General features: G+C 41.6%; 1 protein-coding gene and 1 long non-coding RNA gene across 2 annotated transcripts in view; one reads left to right on the top strand and one right to left on the bottom strand.

Annotated features, from left to right (window-relative positions):
- The window catches only part of ADCY2 (adenylate cyclase 2), a 4,311,002-nt gene that overhangs the window by 330,603 nt on the left and 3,953,266 nt on the right, over window positions 1-27,133 (bottom strand). The window lies entirely within an intron of this gene.
- Window positions 923-26,740, top strand: LOC122796714. Its single transcript, XR_006364004.1, has 3 exons — window positions 923-1,036; window positions 1,163-1,297; window positions 26,239-26,740. It is a non-coding gene; the product is annotated as an uncharacterized LOC122796714 (long non-coding RNA).

The raw sequence follows: 27,133 nt of genomic DNA, 5'->3' as shown, positions 1-27,133 counted from the left end.
ACTGAATTACTCATTTTTTACCGAGTTTTGGGGTCTAAATAATGGGGTGCCACGATTTCTGAGTGGCACCCCTTAATTTCTGAATTTCCCGGCTGTTTTATTTAAATTTTCTTTTTTTGGCTTTTTGAGCTGACATCATCACGTGTGGGATGACATCAGCTCCGTGAAACAGCCTGCCAGCCTGTTGGAATTGAGATCAAACAATGTGAGTTTATTTCCGGGCAGCCATGAGGGAATGGAACTTCTCTTTAAGCTGCAGGAATAAGGGAATGGAACTTGGAGCGAGCAGCCTGGCAAGGCTAGAATGGACAGACAGCAGCAGACGTAATGATGAAAAATGCTTTAGAGTTAAGTTCTTTACTTAGTTTTCCATTTTTAGTGAGAACAGAGAAATGCATTATGCTCTGTACAGTTAAGTAATGCTTCTGTTTTTAGGTATGTTTTTAGCTGGTCTGTAGAGTTAAGTAATGCTTCCATTTTTAGCTGTTGTGTAGAGTTAAGTAATGCTTTAGTGAGAACCGAGTGTGTGAGTTAAGTAATGCTTCCGTTTTTAGCTGCCCTGTAAAGTTAAGTAATGATTCCATTTTTAGTTGTGTAGAGTTAAGTAATGCTTTAGCTGTAGAGTTAAGTAATGCTTCCGTTTTAGCAGCTCTGTAGAGTTAAGCAATTCTTTAGCGAGAACGGTGTGTGTGTGTGTAGAGTTAAGTAATGCTTTTGTGTGTGTGTGTGTGTGTGTGTGTGTGTGTGTGTGTGTTTGTGTGTGTGTGTGTGTGTGTGTTTGTGTGTGTGTGTGTGTGTGTGTGTGTGTGTGTGTGTGTGTGCGTGTGTGTGTGTCTGAGTTAGCTGATATCTCCGTTGCTTCTCTGTGTTTAGCTGCTCTGCTTTAGTGAGAACAGTGTGTGTGTGTGTGTGTAGAGTTAAGTAATGCTTTAGCTATAGGTTTTTAGGTGCTCTGTTGAGAGTTAAGTAATGCTTTAGTGAAACGGAGTGTGAACTTATTAGCCAGTCCTACTCAGTTATCAAAGCTCGAATAAAAGTAAGTAAATAAAGTCTTTGTAAACAATAACCTTTCATATAAACTCCTTATACATTCTTAGAGAGGTAGCATAGCCTGTCAGAATTAAGCAATTGAGCTCACGTGAGTGTATTTCCGGCTGTTTAGAAGCAGGAATGGTGCTGCTGGCTCAACGAACAAGCCGCAGAGTGACTGCTGCACTGTATAGTGTGTGAAAGGAAACCTGAGGACTTTGCAGACTTCTGGAAACAAGCCCCATGGCTGCAGAATGTGGAAACTGAGGTATTTAGTTTTTTTATGCTGTGGCTGAAATGATTGCAATGATTATGCTGTGGAACAGAACAGAGGTATTTATTATGTTGTGGTTGAACTTCTGGAAACAAGCCCTGAGATAATTATTATGCTTAACTGAAGGCTATATTATGCTGAATAAAGGCTGTATTTATTATGCTGAAATGAAATGTATTATACTGGACTGAAATTTATTATGCTGAACTGAAGCCTGAAGGCTGAATTTATTATGCTGAACTGAAGGCTGTATTTATTATGCTGAACTGTAATTGATTATGCTGAACTGAAGGCTGTATTTATTATGCTGAACTGAAATTTATTATGCTGAACTAAAGGGTGTATTTATTATGCTGAGCTGAAGGCTGGTGTGTGTGTGTGTGTGTGTGTGTGTGTGTGTGTGTATGCACATTCGTGTTGGGGTGCAATAGCCAGGTAATGGGACATTGGAATGGCTGCAGGGGGACTCTGGTGCCATATTTTGGTTGTCTGTTCTTCAGTTTGCATTTGAAAGTGGTATCCCACAATTCCATTGGAATGGGCGGGGTTCTGTAATTATGTATGCAAATTTGATGTTAAACAGCATACAGATTTGTACATATTTTTCATGGGCCTTGTCCAGATATTTGATGTTTCCAGGTTGAGAGGTATGCTATAGAACAATAATTTCCTCCTGTAGACTAATAATTACTCAAAGTTGTTTTTTACTCACTATTGTTGCAAAAGTCAGCAATACAATGAGTACTGCAATGGCTCTGGTTGTTTTTATTATGCAATTTTGAGTCTAGCTGAGCAGCAGTTATGCTAATGTGGCAATTCAGAGTAAATATCTCTACATTGCACATATAACTCTTTCTCTTCAATAGAGCACTGGAAGTTTGCACTCTAATGTCCATTGTGTGGAGCCTAAACTTTTTGATAAAATCAAATTATGGTTGTCGCATTTCAAACAAATATTCAGATTTCTGGAACCATACAGGTTATTAAAGACGTGTAAACTCTAAACTCTTCTTTATAATGGTAGTATTATTATTTAGGTTCTAGGCTTTAAACTAGATTTATAAGTCATATTAAGCACAGTATCTATTAAGCTTGTAATGTTTTCTTAACAGCAGACAATATCTCAGCAATCAGTCAAGTTGCACACATACTATTAGCAGCATTTTGTTCATCCAAATGAGAGCTTTCATATGAGACTAAGCAATTCTGTCTTTGCTACTTGGTTGTTGAGATACTTAGAGAAATATTAAATGCATGACAGTATAAATAAACATTATATGGACAACAATTCCTAACACTTTACCAGCCTGGGGATTTAATAAAATCCATACAGGCATAGTGTAAAGCCTACACGGACAGTGTTGTGTCTGTGTATGTAGCAGCCCCTTGGTAGCACACCGTGCATATTAATGTAGGCACTTTGCTGAGGGAGAGCCATATACCACAGTTATTCAATCAGTGTAGGGAGTGTGTTACTGTGCCCGGAGATGGGTAACACACCTCCTGCACTGTTAAAGTGCCGGATATGAATGTATGCATATGTAAAAAAGTTTTAATTAATTTTAAATTTTTTTTTATATTTTTTATGTTTGCAAGGCATGGTGCACAGCAATGGACACATACCGGACATTTAAAACTAGAAACTGGATACATTTAATTATGAATACAAAGGTCAAGTTAAAGCATGGCTGAGTGGGTTTGCATGGTGCGTCACAGTGCTCAGTGGTGCTTAAACATTGTGGAGAGGTACATATAAAAGTATAGCAGCATTCTGCATGTACATGTAGCCTAATGATTAGAGTGACAGCCGTATGGGCTGTAGGTACAGGGTTTGAATACACAGACAGGATGGTAAGCAGTTATTCTGCAAATACACATTATGAAAAGTATTTTTAAATCCTTCTTTGCTGTGTTCAGCTAAGCTCTGGTAAGCACAGCTATGCCTTGCCATGCACAGCTTAAACAAAGAATGTTTTAGCAGTGCTTAGCTGATTTGTGCATTGCTAACCGGTGCAAAACACTGCTAAGCAATGCCAGTTTAAGCACTGTTCAGCTAAGCTCAGTGGGTCTGCGCAGTGCTAAGTGACATGCCACATATTTAAAAATTATCCAATGGTGGTAAAGGATGGGAAACCAGGCTTATTTAAGTGCAACAGGTGGGAATAGAGCAGAACCAGTTGGAGTTTGAACTTGGCAGGAACAATGGCAGGTGTTGGAGAGAGTGAGTGCTTCCGGGTGCAGCGGTGGGACATTCTGGAGTCCAGGGTCATGGTTGGACTCCTTCTAAAATACCATGATGTCCAGCTGCTGCTGGGCCAATACCAGGAAATGGAGTACAGGTCAGAAGCCTGGGACTGGCTGGCATGCAATCTCACCAGTGCAACAGGTGCCCCCCACAAAGGTGAGCAGGTCCATCATCATTATAATGATCTGACAGAAGAGGGGACTTCTGGACACCTGGGTCCAGGATGCTTGGGACAGGAATGCCCCACAAGTTTGTAAGTACTGTTAACATTGTTTTAGCAATACCTTATCTGAATGTGTAATAGACAGGCAGACATACCCTACAGCCGCAGAGGAGAGAGCTCGCAATCTAGAGGCCCATGCAGGGTGCCTGGCCAGGTTGCACCATGAGTGTGGTGAGTACAGATGTATCTTGCAATCTATACTCATATAAGCAAGAAAGAGTAAATTATTAACTGCCATTAGGTATATACAGTTTTGACTGTACTGCAAAGAATGTGGTCATACATCTGTACTGGAATAAATGGGTAATACCACATATAGTTCAATAAAGATGAAAGCATGAAACCTGATAATGCTAAGCAAATAAAGTTTCTACTGCATTAATTGTGGAATTACAGCTGTATTGCAACACCTGTATTATATGACCTGTTCTGCAATAAAGACTTTAAAATATAACAGTAACTGTATGAAGGCACCCCTTCTAAAGCTGTGTTGTGCAGTATGTGTGTATTTTGTGCTGTTGTTCATGAAACTGAGTATTACATCTGCTCTGAACTGAAAATACAAAGAATACCACTAAGTGACTCAAGGTTAGCTAAGAGTGTTCTGCTAAAGATTAAATGTAGACCTGTACTACAAGATATATGCATTACAATAATTGTTCTGCACTAAGATCTGAAGCACTGCCAGGGACACCCAAAATATATTGTGTATATTAGGAGAGTCTTGTGGTAACCACTGCATTTCAGGTACATGCATTCCTGCTCTGAGGTATGGTGCTGCAGGCATGTATGAAGCTGTAATAGCTGTAGACTGCAAATATATCATCTTCAACTGTATATGGGTCAGGTTGCCAACCCAGCACTCCAATGTGGTTTGTATACATCACAGATATTTCCACCCACTAGGGTCTTATTGTCTACACTTGCATTCTATGTATTAATGTACAGTTCACCCAGTATCTCTGTCATGCATGAATCTCATGCATGTCTGTTCAAATATCACAGCAGTCTTGTATAACACTCTACTTCTATTACCAGGTCATATGTTGTTACCATGTGAGCTCTAGGCAAATATCAGTCAGTTCATATGCAGCAGCGGCTCAGTAGCTCAGTTAGATAAATGCTACGCCTGATGTACATTTTGTCCCACACAGACCAGGTTCAAATCCAGCATCAAGTACTACGAAATATTATTGAATCAGTTATTATTATTAACAGATGTTCTCCCCACAGGTATTACAGGTAAATGGGTGCAGTAGGTCTAAGTATGGGTTAATAATTTGTGTGCTCAGATGGAAGAGAGTGTTAACAGCATTGCTCAGGAATGTGATAAGACTTCAGAAAATAAAGACAAGTACAGTATTAATAAAAGTTAATACAATAAATAAAATGTGTAATCTTGATATAGTTGTGTGCACATTGTGTCTGAGTACGTTTGCTGACAGTCTAACCCCATGCCTGCCAAGAATGGCATGACAGTTGTTTACTCTCTGTTCTGTACATAGTACATGTCTCTCAAGTGTCACGCTGTCATGGACTGTAGTTACTGTCACCTAATCCCTTTGTCACAGATCTATCATCAACATGATTATGTCAATAGCATAGTTATACTACATCAGTCCACAGTACACCTTGGAAGACATATAGGTCCACCTGACGTGTAATATTACTCTGTAGTTGTGTACCTGTAGGTGTTACAGCTTGGCCCATACTGTCCCATGCGGATAGCTTGAGAGGTATGCACGTGCTACAGCAGTGATAGCACACTGTTATACATAAAGGAAGGGCAGACCTGTAGAGTAATTAACAGTACTGTTGTAAACTATATAGCCTATAGGTTCATAGGTTCATAGGTTGGTACTAGGCTATCTGCCCTATGGCGTATACAAGCCTAACCATAACAATTCCCTGGCCATTTCTTCCCACAATATTTACTTCCCTGGACCCCTGTCTAGCAGGGTGACTGACGTGATCCCCATGCTGAATTTCCTATCTCCCATCCAATCGTCAAGGTTCCTTTTGAAGAGGGCCAAAGATGAGCTCTGCTTGACATGTATGGGCAGTCTATTCAAGAGTCTGGGGAGTCTCTGGGTCAGGAACCTATCCCTCCAGCATGTTTTGTTCATTGTGATGACAAGGTTTAGCTCCCTGGAGCATGTGGCTCTGAGGGATTGGGATTACTTTAAGTGTAGCATGTCCAACAGCTCTGGGTTTGACATGGCCTTGTATGTTAAGCAGAGATCGCCTCTGAGTAGACAATATGTGACAGAGTATAGCTGGAGTTTTTTTAGATGGTCAACATAGGGCATCTGCTTTAGGCTTGTGATTCTTTTAGTGAGGTATTTCTGCTGCCATTTCAGTTGTTGCAGATGCCTTGAGAGGTACATACCAAATGAGGCATTGTATTCTATAATGGGTCTAATGAGGGATGAGTACAATGGGACAACGACCTCCTTTTTTCTGGATGAATAGCCCTTAGTAATGTGGTGTGCCACCTACTATACTGGTACTAATGGACTGTATTTCTCTCTTTCCCCACCCATTATTTTCATCATAATTTATTATTGTTATACATCGGTTATGGTTCACTAACAAATGTTGTTCTCTAAATGTTATGTTGGGCCTTGTGTTATTATTGTTATGTAATACAATGGTCGCATACTAACATAACATGTTGAATTACCTATGTTGTTGGCCTTATGCTGTAACTGTTACTGGCATGCTGTTACTATACTGACTGTTGTCTCACTTATCGTTGTGTTCCATATACTATGCAATGTTATGTTGCTGGGTTATTTGCAATATTCTGGCATGCTGTTATAACAAACAAAATGTTTTTATGTTCATTACTAACCTATACACGTTGAAATACCTCAAAACCACAGCTCGACTAGGTAGGCCGGTTCCTGGCGATCTGCCTACCCTACCTCAGCCAGCTGTGGCACTGGGTACAAGCACATCTGGGACCTAAGCCGGTGGTGCCCCTTCCACTGGCCCTGCACCAATTACAGGTGGAACTGCCTCAGGGGATCGAGCCCCCCCCCGGGAGCAGGGGTGGGGGGGTTGTCACCCCGGATCTTCTACTGGTGATGGTGCTCAGGATATTGCATCAAGGTTATGAGAACCAACTGGGCTGGATTGAGGGCAGACTGGCCAACCTGTAGGGGCAAGGTGGCCCTGGAACCCAGCCTCCATCACAACCACCTTTGGGGAAGTGAAGGAGCAGTGTTAATTGCTAATGGGTGGGAAGGCTCAGTCACACTGATGCTGTCTGGGAACACATGGCTCTCTGATTCCACAACATCCTCCCCGTCCAAGTTTTTTACCCCCTTCGTGTGTCAGACATCACCCCTGTATGCTGTCTTGTCTGTCTGCAAATGCAACCTACCTCCACAAATGTACCTATATCCCTTCCCCAACATTCCATTCTCACCATAAAAAAAAGGGAAACTATCCCCAAAAAAAACATCGCGCCATACATAGCTCTTCATTTCGTACTCACATCCACTAGACACAGTGAATTATTACATGAATTAATCAACACAGTTATGTTGCCCTCAGCCCTCTCTCTGGTGTGTGAGGCTCCAAATTCCAAATTCTGTAAAACCTGCACAGCTGTTGCTGTAGAAGAAATGGAGAGCTGCTGTCATTTCTTACACCCGTCCTGCACATCTCTACCTGCCTTTCAGTATGTTTTTTCCCCCTGCTTGCTCCCATTTCACCACTTTCCTATCACCCCTTTTTTCTTTTCTTTTTTTATAATTAGCACAAGTTTAAGCAGTGCTAAGCGGTGTGGTGCACTGTGTAAACCCGCTTAAAACTGCTTAAAACTGCCTTAATCATCTTATGTGTTTTTGACAGTCTTAGCACATCTGCAAAATAATCACCCCTGCCATGTCTAGAACCAGACCCCTGTCAACTACAACACAGTGCTTTAGCCCACTAGGCCACCCAGCTCTGAATTGCAACAGTTGTTTCCACCAACATATCCTGATTGACACTGACACACTGCAAGTACATATAATGGTGGGGTTGGCAGTGTACTTGGGACTGTGATGCAAACACTACACCAGCACACAGCCAAATAAATATTAACTCATTACATCTGAGTGATGCCTCCAGGTGCATCTGCAGTTAACTCCTACTCACCCCTCTAGGCGTCAGATAGTGCTTGTTCATATTTGCATCAATAATTCTATAACCATGCTATGTACAAGGTTTTAAAAGAGTTCATCTTAAAGCTTACACAATAGCAAACTCAGCTGCATTAATATTTGACCTATATCTAGTGCAGGTAAAGAGATATTAACTGTTCTGTTTATGATATTAATTTATATAGATATAATGTTTACATTTTTCTAAATATCTCAAAAACCAAGTAACAGACAAAACTCTTTAGTCTCTTACAATAGCTCTCAGCTAGATGAATAAAATGCTGCCGGCAGTACGTGTGCAACATGAGTGGTTGCTGAGATATTTTAAGTTGTTTACAAAATATTATAAATGCACTAGTTACTGTGTTTACTGTGACTTATAAAATTCAGTTTCAGACCGAAAACCTAAGAATACTACCACTATAAAAATAGTTTGTGCTGAAGGGTTTGCCCCTATGGTTCCAGAGATATGAACATTTGTTTGAAATGTGAGGGCATAATTTGATTCTGTCAAAAGGCTTAGACTCTTCCCATTGGAAGTTACAGTGCAAACTTCCTGAGCTCCACTGGAGTGAATGAGTTAATGGCTGTACACGAAGCTTGGGATAGCAGGTATAGCTGTCAACTGTACAGACTGATACAGAATGTCCACAGTTGTGCCCCCTAGCTTTGGCATGGTTTCACAAAAACATATCTGTCTGCTAAAGTACTGGCACATCATTAAAGATTGAGGTTAGAAAAGCATGACAGACATTTGAGTGTCACACCTCATACCCATCAGGAAACTCATGCTGATGCAGTTTCTGTGTCACATACAGTATGCATGGACATATATCTTGCAAATACACCTGCTGCAGCTGTGACTCTGTAGCTCAGTCTGTTGCATGCCGTACATTTTGCCACCCACAGTCCTGGGTTCAAATCCAGTGTGTTGCACTTCAATTGCATTCTTTTCAATACTGCAAATAATGACTGAGTCATGCAATTTTAACTAAAACAGGTTGCTGCTACTGAATTAACTGCTACACATGTCAGCAAGTCAAAGGAATGTAGGTATGGACACACTGCACATATTGGTATAGCCTACCTATATGTCGTCTACTACTCTGACTGGCACTGTTACATAACAGATGTAGCCTAGGCACATGCCACGACTGGACTGTTACAGGTACCCTCACCCTGGCTCTGCTGTGCTGACAGAGCTGACATTGCTCCCTCAGTGACACATACAGCTTGCTGTCCTCCAACGTTTTCACACTCCCCATTATGAGTGCTAGGCAAACAGCAGCAGCTGCAGGCAGCAACATATGCAGCTGTATGCTACACTACCTACTACAGACTGACTATACCTCACAACACCCTAGAACAAGGGATCCACACGACACCCATACATAAAGGGGTGGGGGGGGCAAAGTTCAATCGACAAGGACATGTGTCATAGTCTGCCCCTACAAACATAGAGAGCTGATAGCCACCAGCTGCTGCAGCAGCATGCATATTCTGATGGGTATGATGTCTGACACCCACATGTCTCCTCCCCCTTACTGACCTCAACCCACAATGTTGAACACTGAATTGCCAGATAATCATAAAGTCAACTGCCAATGGACAAACATAGCATGCAAAACTGTGGACACACCTCATAAATCTCAACAGTGGACAGTATTAAAACCTACCCTGTGTGATGCTGTAGACTCCACACCTCACTAATGTCCATCGCACAGACTAACAAAGGGGCTAAGGCCTACATGAAGGCCTTAAATATTGCACTGCTGTGCTGTGTCATTGGCTAATGAAAGTGGAATCCTGCTGTTCTGGATGCGATTAGCAAATTTGAGCCACAGATTGGTGCACCGACAATTACATCTTACTGAGCATTACCTACAAAAGGCAAGCAACTGCCTATGGGAAACAGGTCTGTAACGTGCCATACCAAGAGAGACTGCGATACACCAAGCATTGTTCTTTAGGATTTCTTCACAAAAGGATTATGTTACTCTACCAGGTATGTAATACAAGTCCCCATATAATGGGACACAGATGGGAGGATGCAGTAGGCCTGTAGTCCATCTCTGGGAATGACATGTAGTTGATACTTTGCTGTCCAGCAGCTACAGGCATGCCTTTTAACTGTGCCCACTGTGAATTACATCACAGCTGTGGCCCTCTCGTTCCCTCCTACAACAGCTGGCTCCTGTGCCACTTCTACTGGATTATGTGGAAGACATATTGCCGGTAAGTGAGGGCGGACCCAGCTGTCATATCACATGATGTACTGTCATTCAGCACCTCTCAGTCTGTGAACATCGCACAGGAATAGGTCAGACATTGTAAAGGTGTCCATGGCTGTCCCTGATGTACTCTGGCTAGGTCACAGTTTAATTTACATTCATATGTCATTTCTTGAGAGCTATGGCTAACTTACCTGCCAACCCCCTACAGCAGGAAGTCAGGTCAGAGCCTAAATTACTGGGGAAACACAGGCCAAACTTCAGCAACAGAGTGTACATACTGGTCATACAAAATAAGAGTATGAACAGAGTGACAGATATTACTGTAGCATAACTGTTTTCTGAGGGTTCTGGTGTCTGACAGCCAAATTCACCATATTCTGGGAGCAAACATAAATTATTGGCCAACTGCCTGACAGATGTCCAGAGGTGTCTGCCAAAAAGGACCACATACATCAGGCACATGTACACATTCGGCAAACATCTGTGTACTGGAGAGGTATGACGCCTACAGGCAGGATAGATGATAGCAGGTTTGCACTGCTGTGTGTCATTGTGGCACAGTGATGTTGCTGGACTGTCCCCACATACATGTAATAACACACACCTATGTGTCTGACAGTGATCATATGGCATAGTAGTGGGACTCTGCTCACAGAGCACACACCACAATAGGCAGCATTGATGGATGTGGAGACATACAGCACACTCTGTAACGACACAAAGGGACATAACTGGCATTGCTATTATGTTGGTGATAGTGACATACAGTGTGTTGACAGACTGCAGGGTATGGTGTGTGAGGTAGCAGTAGATAGTGCAGGGCAATTTGGATGTGCATGGTCTGTACACAGTGGATATCAATGTATCTGATCCTGTGATGTGTTCCTCCACTTGTTGGCTTTCAGAAAGGATGTATAGAATGAGGCACCCGCCATTTTCAAAGGCTGAAAATAATGTCATCTTGGATGGCCTCAGACTACATCATGACATTCTGCTGTCTAGGCTCACCACAATCGTGACCAATGTGCAGCACTGTGGGCTGACCTCATCACAGCAGTCAACAATGCAGGGCTAAAAGACAGAACCTATGAACAGGTCTGACACCAGGCCACAGATATGGTCAAGTCTGCACGGCAAAAGGCTGCCGCTGTGTCCAGGAACCGTGCTGCCACTGGTGGAGGTTCTGCAGTGGAACAGCCACTCTTGGCCACAGAGAAATTCCTGGCAAACCTGGGAACAACCACCAGCACCCCAGCATCCATCACCCCATACATCATGGAGGTGGGTGCCACAGCATCCACAGCAGAGAAACATCCAGGTAAGCTTCCTGTGTTCATCAGTGTAATACTGTATCAGCCATTGTTGCAGCCTCTGCATACCAATACATGGGTGTCAGGTGTATCTGCATTGGGTAGGTGGTTTGGTTTTAATGCACAGTTGTGCACACATTCTCAAAATGTCAGCAATGTAGGCAGTATCACATTAGTTACTGTACATGTTGATATACTCAAATATTACCCTGTAACAATGCCACATTTATTATTGCTGACAATGTCTCCCTCATTTTTCCATAGGTATGTTAGGTGTGGCTAGAGTCCAAGTTTTTGTACCTGGTAAGGGTGCTACTTTTGCTGTATGGATCATATATACGCTATGAATGTTAACGGCTGATATTTTTCCCTAGGCACAACTGTTATGCTTAGCCAGAGTACAATACTTGTATGTTAAATGTCAGAATGGTTAACTGACATGCTTTGAATGGTTAATCACAGATGTGCATTTGCAGGAGCAGTAACACATATGCACTTATTTTTGAGGAGGTCTATGCAGTCTGCTATACAGGAGGCAATCACTCATGGATGTCTGTTCACATACAATATGGAGATGGTACATACCTGAGGTAGTAACACTAGAACTGGCATAGTATGCTCAAGATGGGTGCACTCTGTTTTAGGTGTAGGTCTATCACATTCACTGACATATTGTTTATTGCATAGGTGTGGATTACTGTCAACGTTAACCAAATGTAGCTGCAGTGCATGTTATAAAGGGCCTGTCTTGTCTGTGTATGTTGTAGTCTACTTGTGTGTTGTGCGTGGGATTGGAAATAAGAGGGGTATGTGTAACACAGTTGTGGCGCTTCACCTGTATGTGAATGTGTGTGGATTACCATACATAATAGTGCAGGTAGTAATGTACTTATTATGTCTTCCTCCTCAGAGGTGACTGTGGGGGTTGGAGTGTGTCCCCCTCACAACCTGATGACAGTGTCTCATTGAACTCTGATGATGATGGTGACCATAGTGAGCCACAGATGGGGTTGTTTGGGGCTGAATCTGTCCCATGGGTTGACATCCCATTTCTTCCAATATTGTCCCTGCACACAGTCAGTATGCCCACACATACACAGTCCCCTGTGGCCACAGATATTGGACAGTGTGGTGGCATCAAACAGGAGAGTGTGGCAACTATGGCATCAGTGAGTGCAGACACTAGCCATAGCCAGACAACTGGCGAGGTCCCACACAAGCAGATTGACAGGAGTACTCAAAGGAGGACTGCTGCTCATCCATCACCTGTCACAGGTGTCACATCATGGGTCACTCATATGTTTCGGTCAATCATGGAGGCACAGGCACTTTCTGAACGCAACACCAGATGGATGCTCAGGATCATGGATGCATCACTGTCTGACATCTGAGACTCCCTCCATCACATTGGTGATGCCATGCATCATTTCACTGATGTAGTGGACAGACAATGGGGTGAGACATTGTCAGTCCTTGACCGCACATTGTGCTAGAACATGTGGTGGGGGTAGGCCATTGGACGTGTGGCCGTAAGTCAGCAACATCTGCTAAGAGTTCAAGTGGCCATACACAGTCAAGCTCCCACAGTGGCTGTACCTCCAGCACTACAGAAGGGATGGTACTGCCCACACCACGATGTGGCAAGCCATGGGCACATGGTCCTGGGTGGTCCTGTGAGACATGGGTCCAGCAGACAACAGTCACCATCAGAGACTAGTACCGCATCTGACCCTGGGCATGGTTGTGCCAGTGCCACTCCTGGCAGAGTCAGTTCCCATGTTCATGGCCAGAGATGGTGAACTGTCCATTCTGCCATATACAGTCCACAGCTGTCCAACATATACACATGGCCTGACCGTGTATGTGCATGCACACAAACATCACTGTTGCATGCAGGCACCAACAGACACACACGGCACCTCTCCAGGGCCCAGATGACCACCACCCCTTCCTGACTCATGCACACAATGTCAACTGTTTGGCACAGCCCAGGCCACTAGCATCCCCACACTGCACCCTGTCCATATGGTGATGGCTGTTCCACATCCCTACCATCTATACCATCAATGCAGGGACAGCAAATATGTGTCTGATGCACAGGGTGACTACATTAAATTAGATGACATTTTGTAGTGCAGTAGTGTTATGCAATGACAGGTGCTGTATGCTGGCATGTGTCATGAGTACATATCAAAGTGTTTGTACCTTTGTTGCATGAAGTTAGATTGACAGTAGTGTTGCAGACTGACAGGTGTCTCTCAGAACTTTGTATGTTTCTGTTCAAGGGGTCTGAGTGGCTACGATGTGGAGACATGACGCCAATACAGCAGCTCAGGATGTCATGGCAGCAAAGCAGAAATATGACATCAGCAAGGTACGCCTGTATATGTGCATGGTTACCTAGGTGCGTATGTCTAGAACAGTGTGTCAAGGACAGTGGGGGTGGACAGGATAATCCTGTATGCATACCCTGTGACAAGGCATGCTACTCTTGATACGTGTCACCTGGGTGTTCTGTACCTACAAATATAGGTGGTGGTGGATAGCATTTATGCATAGGTAGATGTGGGTTATTTAGGGCCAGCACAGGGACTTAAACTGTATAACCATTGCATACAAATGGGTAAGACAGGCACACTGTTGCAAGGAGATACATTTACACACACTCACAGATTTGCCCTTATCGGGATTAGAACCCCTAACTATTTAGTAATATACACTATAGCACTAACTACTTATCACATGTACCACAGAGCTTATCTGTTATGAGATTGACAGTTAGTGCTGTTAAGGTGGATGACATCAGCAGGCCTTGTAAAGGAGGCCAATGCTGTGGAGGATGCTAGTCACAGGGCCATAAAGTGATTGACCATTGCACAGACATAGGCCTGATGGGCATGTCTGTACTGCTGTATGGGAAATATCTACAGACACACACACACACACACACACACACACACACACACACACACACACACACACAGCAGCTGATGTGAAATTAGAGCCCCTACCTACCTACTATTACACACTACAGCTCACAGTACTAGTTGCACTCACCACTGGTTGCATTTGCTGTACATGTGGCTGCAGCCACAGTACACGTGGGTTAAGCAAATTAGCCTTGTGTTACACAGCCTGTGTGGCCTGCAGAATGAACCTGCTTTATGCTGTTATTGTATCTAGTATCATAGCAGTGGGGTACCTGTTAATGCCCCTGCTATGTGTTTACAGGTACTACTATTGCCATTTCTGGCCATTTGTAGTTTGCTAGGTGGAGAATTGGCTAGTGACAATATGGCCTATATATATATATATATATATATATATATATATATGTGTGTGTGTGTGTGTGTGTGTGTGTGTGTGTGTGTGTGTGTGTGTGTGTGTGTGTGTGTGTGTGTGTGTGTGTGTGTGTATCTATATCTATCTATATATATATATATATCTATATATATATATATATATATATCTATCTATATATATATATATATATATATATATATATATATATATATATATATATAAATATATAGGCACACACATATATATGTGCCACATACTGATAGATAACAGTAATCATGTCTGAGGGGGATAGGGAGAGACATTTATGTATACATATCTGTCTGTATGCACAGAGATATTTTCAGATCTCTGTTCTTTAGGCAGATAAGGCATCAGACATGGGCTGACATTAACTAAGTGTAGGAGCATGCCCAGTGTAACTGTCAGTACTTACAAGGTGACTCCAGGCCAGACCTACCTGTACTCCAGTCAGGCATTTTGTGTACTACAGCCAATTGGCTGCTGTACCTGATTCAACAGTCCAGCACCTCCATGATATTATGTCCAAGGGATTCTCCAGCTGTGTGCTGAACGTAATATATGACTCATACCTTGTGACTGTACAGATTATAATAGACTGTAGAGGGTTTTGCATCATATGTAAGGTACATTTTACATAGCATTGTGATTTTCTGGTACATCAGTGAAAATCATTATAGACTGATATTAGGAACTGATGACAAACATTTGAGTTACTGACTCCATACACACCAGGGAACCCATGTTACTGCACGACCTGTTATTCTCTGCACTTTCTACATTTGTCTGGCCACTAGTTAATCCTTCTCTTTATATTTGGGCCTTTGTCCCACTCCTGTTTATGGCTTTGTCCATATTTCCTGCTCTAAGTGGTTGTAGGTATGCTGTGACTAGGGTACATGATGTAACACCACACAGGGCTACAGTCTTCACACCTCTGACTGTACATGTTTTGCAGGATGTCCAGCACTCTGCCCCATATGTCTGGTCTGCTCCTCAGACAGTTGCATTTTTCTGGTAATATACTACTAAATAGTGCTCACTGAATTGTTGTCCATACTGACAGTTACGTGATGGCCTTTACATCCTGCTGCTACTCTGACTTGTTAGAACCTGCTGTTATACTAGCCACCTACTAGGTTACTCAGAGCATGTATGATGTCTGTAGATTTGTCCCTCTGTTCCTCCATTGTCTCTGGCTTTTTCCATCGTTCTTGCAGTGACAGATTGTGACATATTGACAGTCTGTGGGACTCCTATCATAGGAGCACCTCACATGAAAAATTGTAGGTGTAGTCAGCTTTGAACCATGAACACCATCGACCATGCTAATGTACTTAGCCTACTGAGCCACACCAGCCACCAGAAAGTGAAGCTTAATTCCTGACACTATCAACAGCAGACAGACATATACTTTGACCCCTGCATATTGTGGTAAACAGGACATGTAGCCAGATTGTTTTGGACAGCTCTGAGATTGTGTTATCTGCTAATATTTATTTATTTATTTATTTAAATTTGTTGACCGGGAGTGTCCGACTGGACATAGGTCCATTTTCAGAGGAGGCCCAGGGAGAAAAGCTCCACAGTTAAAATAAACAGACAGTATTTACATTGGATTACATAGTGATTAACAATTTACATAGCAATTACTTACAACATATTTACAGATGAACATAGTACATCAGTAGACAACTAGAATCTTTATCTGTGAAGTGCATACCAGACATTAACAAATGTTACAAGAAGAAGAAGTTCATGCTGTATAATAAGTACTGGCTTATGAGCATCTGAGCTTGCTATAATCAAGGTAGTTAGTGGAGTGGAAAGAAAGGTAGTGGTTGGATGGGTTGGATGATATTAGAGTGGGAGTTGCAAGGGCATAGCCAGCATGTTTTTAGTTGCACTTTTAGTAAAGTTTTGAAGTGGGTGCATGATGGTATGGAGGTAATTGTGGGTGGGAGTGAGTTCCATAATTTGGCTATGGCGCAAGAGAATAGTGCTTCACCAGCAGAGTTATTGGCTTAAGTGATCTGCAAGTGATTTTTGCTGCTGGATCTTAGTGGTCTGGTGGTGCGATAGGGTTGGAGTAGATTCTGGAGGGATGGGACATTTAGTGGATGGTTTACTAGTTTGTGGGTGAGTGAGAGTTGATACCACTGAAGGAGGAGAGGGAGTTCAAGCCAGCCCAGTTCAGCAAGAGAGAGACAGTGGTGACTACGGTGGGATGCCCCTGTGGCGAATTTGGCGATTTTGTTGTAGCAGGTCTCTAGCTTGTTTAGATCACATTGCCTTAGGTTGGTATATATTGGAGGCATAAAGTAGGGTGGAGATAAGGTGGGAATTTGCTATTGAAATCTTTGCTGCTTTGGTCAGAAATTGCTTATTTCTGTATAACGCTCCTAGGTTTTTGTGGACTTTTTTTATAGTCATGGATATGTGAATGTCAAATTTTAGTTTATTGTCTATTTCCACTCCTAGCAATTTGGTGTGTTCAGTTGGGTATATAGTGGTGTTGTCTTTTGCCGTGATGTTAAAGTGAGAGTTGTTTTGAGTATGTTTGGTGGGTTGGAAGATGAGTAGTTTAGTTTTGTTTGGGTTGAGTATTAATCGGGCATCGGATAACCATGTTTCAACAGAGGAAAAGGCTTCCTGTGTGACTTTTTGCAGTTTTGGTAGGGACTGGGCTGAGCAGATGATGGTCGAGTCATCTGCGTATTGTATGAGTGTGCCATGAAACAAACTGGTGTAACTTATTATATTATCAGCAAAATGTGTAAAGTTATGAATGGTAGTAATAATTATCACTATTATAACTGTATTTAGAGTAAAGATTTAATAATGTATTTGCTTATTTATTCATATACTTTTAAATTTATGTATCTGTATAGTTATACTTAAAATTATTAAACTTAATATGTTGTATTCAGTTAATATAATAAGTCATATTTATGATTTATAGTATTGATTTAAACAAATATGTATAAACTTGCAATTTATAGGGTTATACTTGTAGTACTAGCACTTTAAAACATCAATGGTATGCTATTAACGCTAATTGCAAGCATATGCACTAGTTTAAAAACTGTATTGAATGGAAGACCTTTGTCTGAGGAAGTCCTACTATTATGTGGAACGAAAAACGCATTTAGCGTTTCACAGTATTTGGTTCTTTCTTCAATTTTTACTTTTGTCATACACAAGTGGACTTAGAAAATAAACAACAAGCCTTTCTGAACTGTTTCCAAAGGCTCCGTTTTGTACAGCCGGTTACACCAGTTTGTTTCATTTCCTAGTTCGTAGAAGTGATTTGGTATGAGTGTGCCATGTTTGGTGGCAGAGGCTAGATTATTGGTGTAAACAGAGAAGAGTAGGGGTCCAAGGATGGATCCTTGGGGAACCCCTATGGAGACAAGTAGTTGGGGAGATATGTCATTCTGCCATACAACGGATTGTTGGCGGTCAGACAGGTAACTCTGAGACCAGTTGGTGACCGATTGTGAGAAGGATAGGTTACTGAGGACAGAGATAAGTTGTTTGTGTGGGACCATGTCAAATGCTTTAGATAGGTCTAGGAAAGTAGCAGAGGAGAGATAGCCATTGTTTTTATGCTGAAGGATAGTGTTAGTAAAGGAGAGTAAGGCAGTGGTGGTGCTATGGTTTGGTTGGAAACCATGCTGAGTACAGGAAAGGAGGTTGTTAGTAAGGAGGTAGTCTGAGACCTGAGAGTGTATGCATCTCTCTAGTATTTTGGAGAGTGGAGATAGAGTAGCTATGGGAGGTAATTGGTTAGTTCTGTGGAGGGTCCGCCTTTGTGGAGGGGAATTATATGTGATACTTTCCACAGTGTGGGAACGTAACTTTCTGACAGAGATCGGTTAATCAAGATGGATACTGGGTAGGCCAGAGCATCAGCTGCGATTTGTAGGTATTCACGTGGGAGGCTGTCTGCTGCTAATTTGGTGGGTTTAAGTTTAGTTAAGAGTTTTTTATGTTGGAGGTAGGTACAGGAGAAAAAGAGAAGGCAGTGGGGAGATTACTAGTTGAAGGTGTGGGTTGGAGGGTAGGGGGGTTGTGTTGTTTAGCTAGTGATAGTATGGTTTGGGTGAAGTGTGTGTTGAATGAGGTAGCAATATTTTCTGAGGAGTGAGGGATGTTAGGAGGAGGGGTACTGACTTTACCTGGGTGGAGGATGGAGTTTATGGAGGACCAGAATTGTTTGGGACTGTGTTGTGAGGAGTCTAGGTCAGACTGGTAGTATTGGGATTTGTCCTGTTTTATTAGCATTTTGACTCTATTGCGTATTTCTAGGAATTTCTGTCTAGCTGAGGGGGTTTTGGTTTTGCGCCAGTGCTCCCAGGCTTTATCCCTGTTTTTCATTTCTGACTTAGTGGTTTTCTGTGGCCATGGGGAGGGTTGTGCTTTGGTTCTGGAGAATCTTATGGGGGCATGGTAATTAAGGATGTTCAGGAAGGTAGTATTAAAAAATTCAACTGCATCATCTAGGCTGAGGTACTTTAGAGGATGCCAGTTACATTCTTTGAGGGATGAGATGAATGTGAGTGGGTTAAAGTTTAGTTTTTTACGTATTTGACGGTAGATGACAGGTTTAGCTTGGTATAGGTATTTTTTGAGTAGGAATGTTGGGGAGTGATCACTGAGGCTATCTGATATCCTTGCGAACATAGTCTGTTACTGCAGTTGTATGTGAACACTGATGTGTTTGGGGTAGGGGACTGTAGCATTGAAAGTTGTGCTTCTGTCCAATGACCCCACTGATTTGGCAATTCCCTTAGATACTGCAGTGGGTTTTGCTGCTTTGTGGCCTACTGCATATTATGGGGCAGTCACTATTGGACAGAGTACCTGTTGTCCCACACAGCTGTTTGTTCTCTTTCAGTAGCCCAGTTGCCCACTCCATTGCCTTGCATAAATGCAGCAGGTCCATACATATGCTGCTATAGTCTAGTAACCCATACATTTGTTGCAAAGGAGATTGACTTACCTTGTGCATGCAGCAGTTGACATACCTGTATTTCAGGGCTGACTCTGTCTGATGGATGCAGTACACAGCGAATACACGGTAAGGTACAGGTTGTGTAGTGTGGCTGTCATCCTTTTTACTATGTATGCGAGTCGGAGCAAGGAGTCAGTCTCTAGGACTTTAGGTTGTCAGTACATGTGCTATGCTTTGCCTCTTTGTCAAGGCCAGGGCATACTGGGCACACCTACGTCTGCCTACAGGGACAGCTTCAGGGGTGTTCCTCCTCCGAGTCCTCCTGTGGATGTGGCTGTGGAGACCTTGGCACTGGTGGGGGGGGGGGCTGTGTGTGTCCCTACCCTGTGATGATCCTGCCACAAATGTTTCCTCAGGATCATATTGTGTAGCATGGCACATACTGTGAACATCTGTGCGCATATGGCTGGAGAGTACTGCAGGTCTCCACCAGATATATCGAGGCACCAGAACCGTGACTTGAGCAGCCCAAACACACACTCTATGATATTCTTAGTTTGTGAGTGTGCCTCATTATGGCATTCTTCGGTAGGTGTGTGTGCATTTTTGATAGGGCTCATCATCCACAGTTCCAGTGCATAGCCAGCATCTCTCAGTAGATGGCTGTATGGGATGTCTCCCCTGGTAAACATCTGGTACAGCTGTGATGGGTGACAAATATAGGAGTTGTGACAGCTGCTAGGGCTACCAGCACACACATTCATGATGATGCCCTGGGCATTGCACATGACCTGGCAGTTGATGGAGTGATACCCCTTGCGGTTGACGTTTACTCTATCCTCCTCACTGGGCGGTGCTTCAACGTGTACATGAGTACAGTCTATGGCACCCAGTAACTCAGGGTAGTGTGCTACATGGTGGAAGAGATGCATATTGCTCATATAGTGACACACCCCATTTTGATGCCAGCTAGCTCTTCTGTGGATACCAATATGGTTCTGGTTCTACATGGATTTTATCTGAGGACACAGTGGCCCATTTTTGCTGTTCAGTAACACCATCTCATTTGCATACAGATCCATGCACACAACCTGGATACTTTACTATTCCAGGGCCTACCTCCTTAGCAACCACTGAAATCTACCATTGTACATACTGCATGCAGGGCCCTATAATGTATTATCCTCACATATTTCTTATTTTTAGCTTTTATACTTTTTAATATTTTTTTTTGCAAAACAGCACATTTGTGCACTGCTGCTTGCAGCACAAACATAATATGGGTCTTAAAAAAATATTTATTACATTATTTTGCATGAGTTTTTGGACACACAGGGCATAGTTATGTACATAACTTTGCCTATTAGGCAATTTCTGACCTTCTACATGGGCTTTCACAGCCCCTGTTCCATTTTTATTTTTTTGTACACAGATATTTTCCGTGTACACTTTGGACACCAACACAGGTCTGCAGGACTGCCTAACTGCTTGCTGAATCACTCCAGCACCCTCATTTGCATGAAATTCACGTGCTTATGAGGTAATTTGCATGCCATGGACATTTCCATATCCGCAAGCTCGTGCACGCCCCTCTGCTCTGTTTACTGGATTGCACACAGCCTTACTTCAGTGTTAGTTCCATACCACTATGCCTACATGGAAATTCCATCTGTGTAGGCTTTATTGAATTCCCCCTCAGTACTAGACAGAGGCCAGGTATAAGTGCAGTTGTATAGTCCATCATTGTGTCTTTAAGATGAAATCTTTCAATAACTTGTATGTGGCATGGTTTTGGAATTATTAATGTAAATATGACTAGATAATATTATACATCTACAGTCATCAGTAGAATGTAACTAGAAAAATTCCTGGAGGTGCCACTAGGCTTTAATGAGTTAAACACAACATGTTCCAGCCCTACACTATGGAATGAGATTAATGACTGCTCTTGCACATTCATTAAAGACTGCAAAGTGGTTTGCACATATGTGGACATCTTTATGACCGCTATGGGGTTGTGGGTTTCTTAGTCAGTCTTGTCGCCCCTAGATGCACTGTGCTTCAACATAATTTGTACTGGGCTGATTTCCCAAATAGCACCCTGGAACAATAATGTGTAATGTGCAACCATATGGTGACATTAGGCATTGTTGTGCTGCCCTGCTACCCACTGATACCTGACACATGATTCCCACAATGTTTGTTGACACGAGTCTGCTATCATTTTCCTCCTGATAGAAACCACTGATGTGGCTTTAACTTCTGAAGGTGCTGAGTGTGGGAGGACCCCCATATGGTGCAGAAAAGAAATTAAAGTTTTTGTGTATCTGCTGCATAGGAGTCACTAGGAGTGCCTACTGGTGGACTCCAATGAGGGCTCCCAGCACACATTGGATACGATCCATTATCTTGCCAGGGCATTGAGTGATGCCACTGACATTACCTGCTCTGGTAAGCAGTTTTGGCATTAATACAGTGATTTCTAGGGCACCACCATGAAATTATTTGGCAATGGGAAGAAGAGGCTACAGAGAGAGAGAGAGGACCATTTTTGCGTTCCGTTTTTCAGCACTTGGTGAAATAAATTACAATCAGGTGATTTTTACCAGATGTTATAAGCAAGACGGTCCAGGTGTTGAACTACATATATGGCATTGATGTAATAACTGCATATTTGTTACACACCTGCCTCTTTGCTATGTCTGATTTGCTGCTGATTACTTTAACCACTGCATACAGCTTTGTTTTGCATTTTGCATTATATGTCACATACCTTGTCAAATAAGGTTGAACTGTTTTACTGCCAATTCTACAATCAGGGATTCCCACAAATGGTATGGTGATGCTGACTGGGCTGATAGTGAGTGTCCTACAACCATCCTAATTGACACTGTCTATTTTGAACCTTACTGGTTGCATTCATTCAGTGCCATGTCTGTGGCCTTATCCCTGCTATTAATAAATGATGCATTGTACACGCTGGCATGTCTTACTCTTCTATTGCCATTATAACTCCACTGCCTGTGCCAGTTTTACCTTGCTTACCACTGGCATTCATTTGACAAGCTGTCAGGTGATGCTTCATCGTGACTGCCCTGTATCATGGCACGTTGTTGTCAGTCAGGTTCAAGGTTCTATGTCTGTTACTTTTGAACATGGCATGATCTCCATTGTGCCAGGAAGGGCACTGTCTGGTAGGCCATGTCTGCCACCTGAAGGAAGCCACTATAGGCTGACCATTTCAGACATCCATCAACAGCTTATTGGCTGACCATTTCAGGCTGCTGAGGTTGTTCAGTCCAGCTTCACTTCTTGTACTTTGCAACCTATCTACTGATAACACTAATTAAATGGCATTTCATTTTGACCCCTGTGGCACTTTTACTGCTTCAGTACATTTTTACCTGGCCTCTGTGTTATTTCTTTTTTGGCATTACATATGTAACTCATTCACTCCAATGGAACTCAGGAAGTTTGTACTGTAATTTTTGACAGACTCAAATTATGTCCACACATTTCAAACAAATGTTCATATATCTGGAACCATAGAGGTTATGAAAGAAGTATAAATGGGAAACCCTTCAGCATAAACTATTTTTCTAGTGGTAGTGTTATTTAGGTGCTAGGTCTTAAACTGAATTTTACAAGTCACAGTAAACATACATTTGTAATATTTTGTAAATAACTTACAATATCTCAGCAACCATTCGAGTTACACACATACTGTCAGCACCATTTTATTAATTTAGCTGCGAGCTTTCATATGAGTTTAAGGAATTCTGTCTGTGTTACTTGATTGATTGTTGAGATATTTAGAAAAATGTGAAAATTATATCTATATAAATTAACATCATAAAAACAACAGTTAATAACTCTTTATCTGAACTAGACAGAGGTCAAATATTAATGCAGTTGAGTTTGCCATTGTGTAAGTTTTAAGAAGAAATATTTTAAAACCTTGTCCATAGCATGGTTTTGGAATTATTGATGCAAGTATGAAGAAGCAATATCTGACACCTAAAGACGTCAGTAGGAGTTAACTGCAGATGCACCTGGAGGAGTCACTCACTCGGATGTAATGAGTTAACAGCATTTCATTCCTTTAGGTATGCCAGACAACTGTTTTTCTGTGCTTCTCTTAGTTTATTTTTATTTATTTATTTGTATTTGTTGACCGGGAGTGTCATTGCTATTGTTTATTGTATATTGCTATTGCCTTTATTTTATTTGTACTGTTTTGTACAATCTCTGGAATATTACATATCTTTTGCTTTTTACATTTCAGAGAATATACTTGTTTTCAATAGTGGGTGACAATTGGTATGCCCACTAGGGGGCATATGAGTTGTATTGGCAGCTGTTGTTGGATACTACCAATAAACCTGGTATTAATGAAAAAACATCCATCAACAGTTTATTGGCTTTTAAAGGAGTAATATTATGAAGTATTAATATATTTTATTTTTTTAATACACGTTTCTAACATAATATAACATAATTATTGGATGTTTTTGATTACTAATAATTAATTATTTTGTTCAGGTTAATGTGATCTTTAAAGTTGTTTTTTAATGTTTCTAATACCTGTAGTTTGTTTCTGTGACTACTAGATGAAGATATTTACTTGGTTATATAACGAAAATTTTGAGGGGGTTCTTTCACAAGTTCATAGGTAAGTACTCGGCTAGCTGTCCTTGTGGGCCATTTTAAGCCTAGCCAGTTTCCTTTTTGTGCTTGAAGTAACTACCCAATTTGGCAATAGATTGGCCTTACCCATCCCATGGTCAATAATTATATATTACCCCTAAAGAGAATAACTGAGATTGTACCATAGATAATTTTCCGGGGACCCATGCATGGGATAAAGCATTTAGGAGTTGCCACTGTCAATTAGCAGTACAGGGGGCAGTCTTGGGGTAAATTTTCTGTTTCCTATCCATAGATCTGAGTTGCACTTGAACATGGGCAGGGATGAACTTTGTTTCATGTGGACAGGAATTCGGTTCCACAGCAGTGATATCCTCTGTGAAATATATCTGTCCCTTCAAACCATTCTGTTGATGCCGCAGAAGAGGTTCCGATCTCTATACCGAGTATTTCTCATGCCATCTGACCTGCTGACATGCACTAAATCCATCATTAATGGGTCAGAGGATGCCTTGCATGCCAGAGAGTTATTTGATGAAGTTACAGATGTCATAGGAGCAAAAACACTTACTTGTTTGTCTAAATTAAAAGGTTGTGTCTTTCCCTGGGGATGTCACTTTTTTTTTGTATTATTTTATAAGAAATAATAACATGATTTAGCACGAGGCTATAACTTAGATGATTGTGTATGGATAGTGCATCTGTCAGAATTCTACCTAAAAGACACATGTTCAAGTTTTCATTACTACAATTACTTCTTTCTTGCCTTAGATTGTGCTTCACAGAATTATTGCAGCTTGTCTGCTCTGCTATTCTCCACAACCTGAAATTCATTAAATACGTTGTTCTGACAAAATATACTAGCTGCTCAAGCACTGCTCACGTATCTTTTTTTCCCTTTTAGAATCACTGCACTGATCCACATGAATGCCTCGAGTTTATATTGTATTTTGCTGCCCAAAGCTCCGCAGTGTTAGTAGAAAAAAGGGGACATCACTGAATATTTGTATTACTAGTAATCTGATTTAGAGAATGGAGAACATTAAATGAAAAGCGAATATAACTTATCCAATTTATTTCTAAGTTTATAAACATCAAGTTGTCGTCTTTTACATATTTTAAATATTTCATGGTTGTGAGAAAATTTACCATAGCTCATTGGGCTCCCTTGGATAGAAATATGGCATTTATTAGATAATAAAGATTTACTAGCCAGCTTAGCAGAGAGGGAGAAAGCCTTGAGTATGACCAAGGCAACCCATATTTGATTAGTGGGTCAACTGCCTGATGTAGCTGGCTATAAGAAAGATGAATAATGATGCAATGTCTGCTTCCTTATTCCAATGAATGGGACATGAGGGGATTCAGTGGTGGGGCAAAGTCATCTCATTAGCCATGGTAGTGATTCAAAAGTCAGGTAAGAGAAGCCATTGCTGGATTAGTTGGGTGGGTAAAGCGGGAAGCAACAGAATATAGGTAGGAACATTTTCCTTGAAGTACCATTTGCACACTCACCATGGTGATGCCATTTTTGCACATCGGTGGGTGATGGGGTTTAAGTAAAAAACATTGCTTGGCTACAGTGTGATGGCTCTGGCTTCTCTCTTCATCTCCTGACTCATGGGGTGAAATCTTAGACCAAAAGGCCATAGAGTTCACATTGCCTGACGTGATATGACCTATGTGGTGTAGTGATATGCTGAGGTTCTCCCCAGTGTAGTGTCCTCCAGGCAAAACTGTGAGCGTCAGAAATGTCAAACAATAACGCTTGAAACACAGAAGACTGAAAAAGTTAACATCAAGCTTAAAAAGTTAACCTCAAGCTTTTTTTTTTTTTTTTGCAGAGTGACAAGACCACATCTTTGAGGTTATCTATAGAAGTTGCAGAGGGGCATAGCTAAATGGATTCCTTTTCCGGGCAAAGAACACAAATGTAAATTTCTGAAACAAGCTCAGGTGTTCCACACATATCAAGCTCATTAACATTTTGCTACATCTCTGTATGTATGACCATCTACATATGCCTACTTCCACCGAAAATTAAAATATTTATTCCTAAGAAATTGTTTCACTTTCAGTCAGTGAGCCTTAATAGTGTTTGTAATGCAACAGTCTGCAATTTTGATAATACATATTTGGTCTTTTCTTATATATGTTGATGTGATACGGTGTTCTTATGCCTCCTTATATGTGAATTCCAAATATTCACAAATGTATATTTACAGTGTGACTTGCACAGTTCACTCGTTTCCTTTATTATAGAGAAAATTTGCCTGATATGTACTGCTAAACATGCTAAATTGTGACCTCTTCTAACATTATGTAATGATGATTTTATATCCAGAAGATAAGGCAAGTAAAGAAAACATAAACATCAATGAAAACTGGTAGTGTCTGAAAATGCATGTGTTTGTGTGTGTGTGTGTGTGTGTCTCTGTGTGTGTGTGTGTGTGTGTGTGTGTGTGTGTGTGTGTGTGTGTGTGTGTGTGTGTGTGTGTGTGTGCGTGCTGGGGGATAGTTTGAAGAAATGAGATAAAGAGTGTGAGAGGGAGGGAGTACACAAGTATTAGCTCTGACTCCAAACCTTTGGTAATAAACAAATTTTCTTGCAGTTAAGTCTACTATGAGTACATGAAAATTACATTTGGATGATTGTAGGGTAGTAAAGCTGGGTGAGAGTGACCAGTACAAACTACTTAATTGACAAAAGGTCTGTGTAACCATAGAAGTGATAAAATG

The sequence above is a fragment of the Protopterus annectens genome, chromosome 3.part0 (assembly GCF_019279795.1).
Source record: "Protopterus annectens isolate FY-2018-M chromosome 3.part0, PAN1.0, whole genome shotgun sequence".
Classification (NCBI taxonomy): Eukaryota; Metazoa; Chordata; order Ceratodontiformes; family Protopteridae; genus Protopterus; species Protopterus annectens.
The sequence above is the reverse complement of the archived record's forward strand: the minus strand, read 5'-3'. Positions and strand labels throughout refer to the sequence as shown.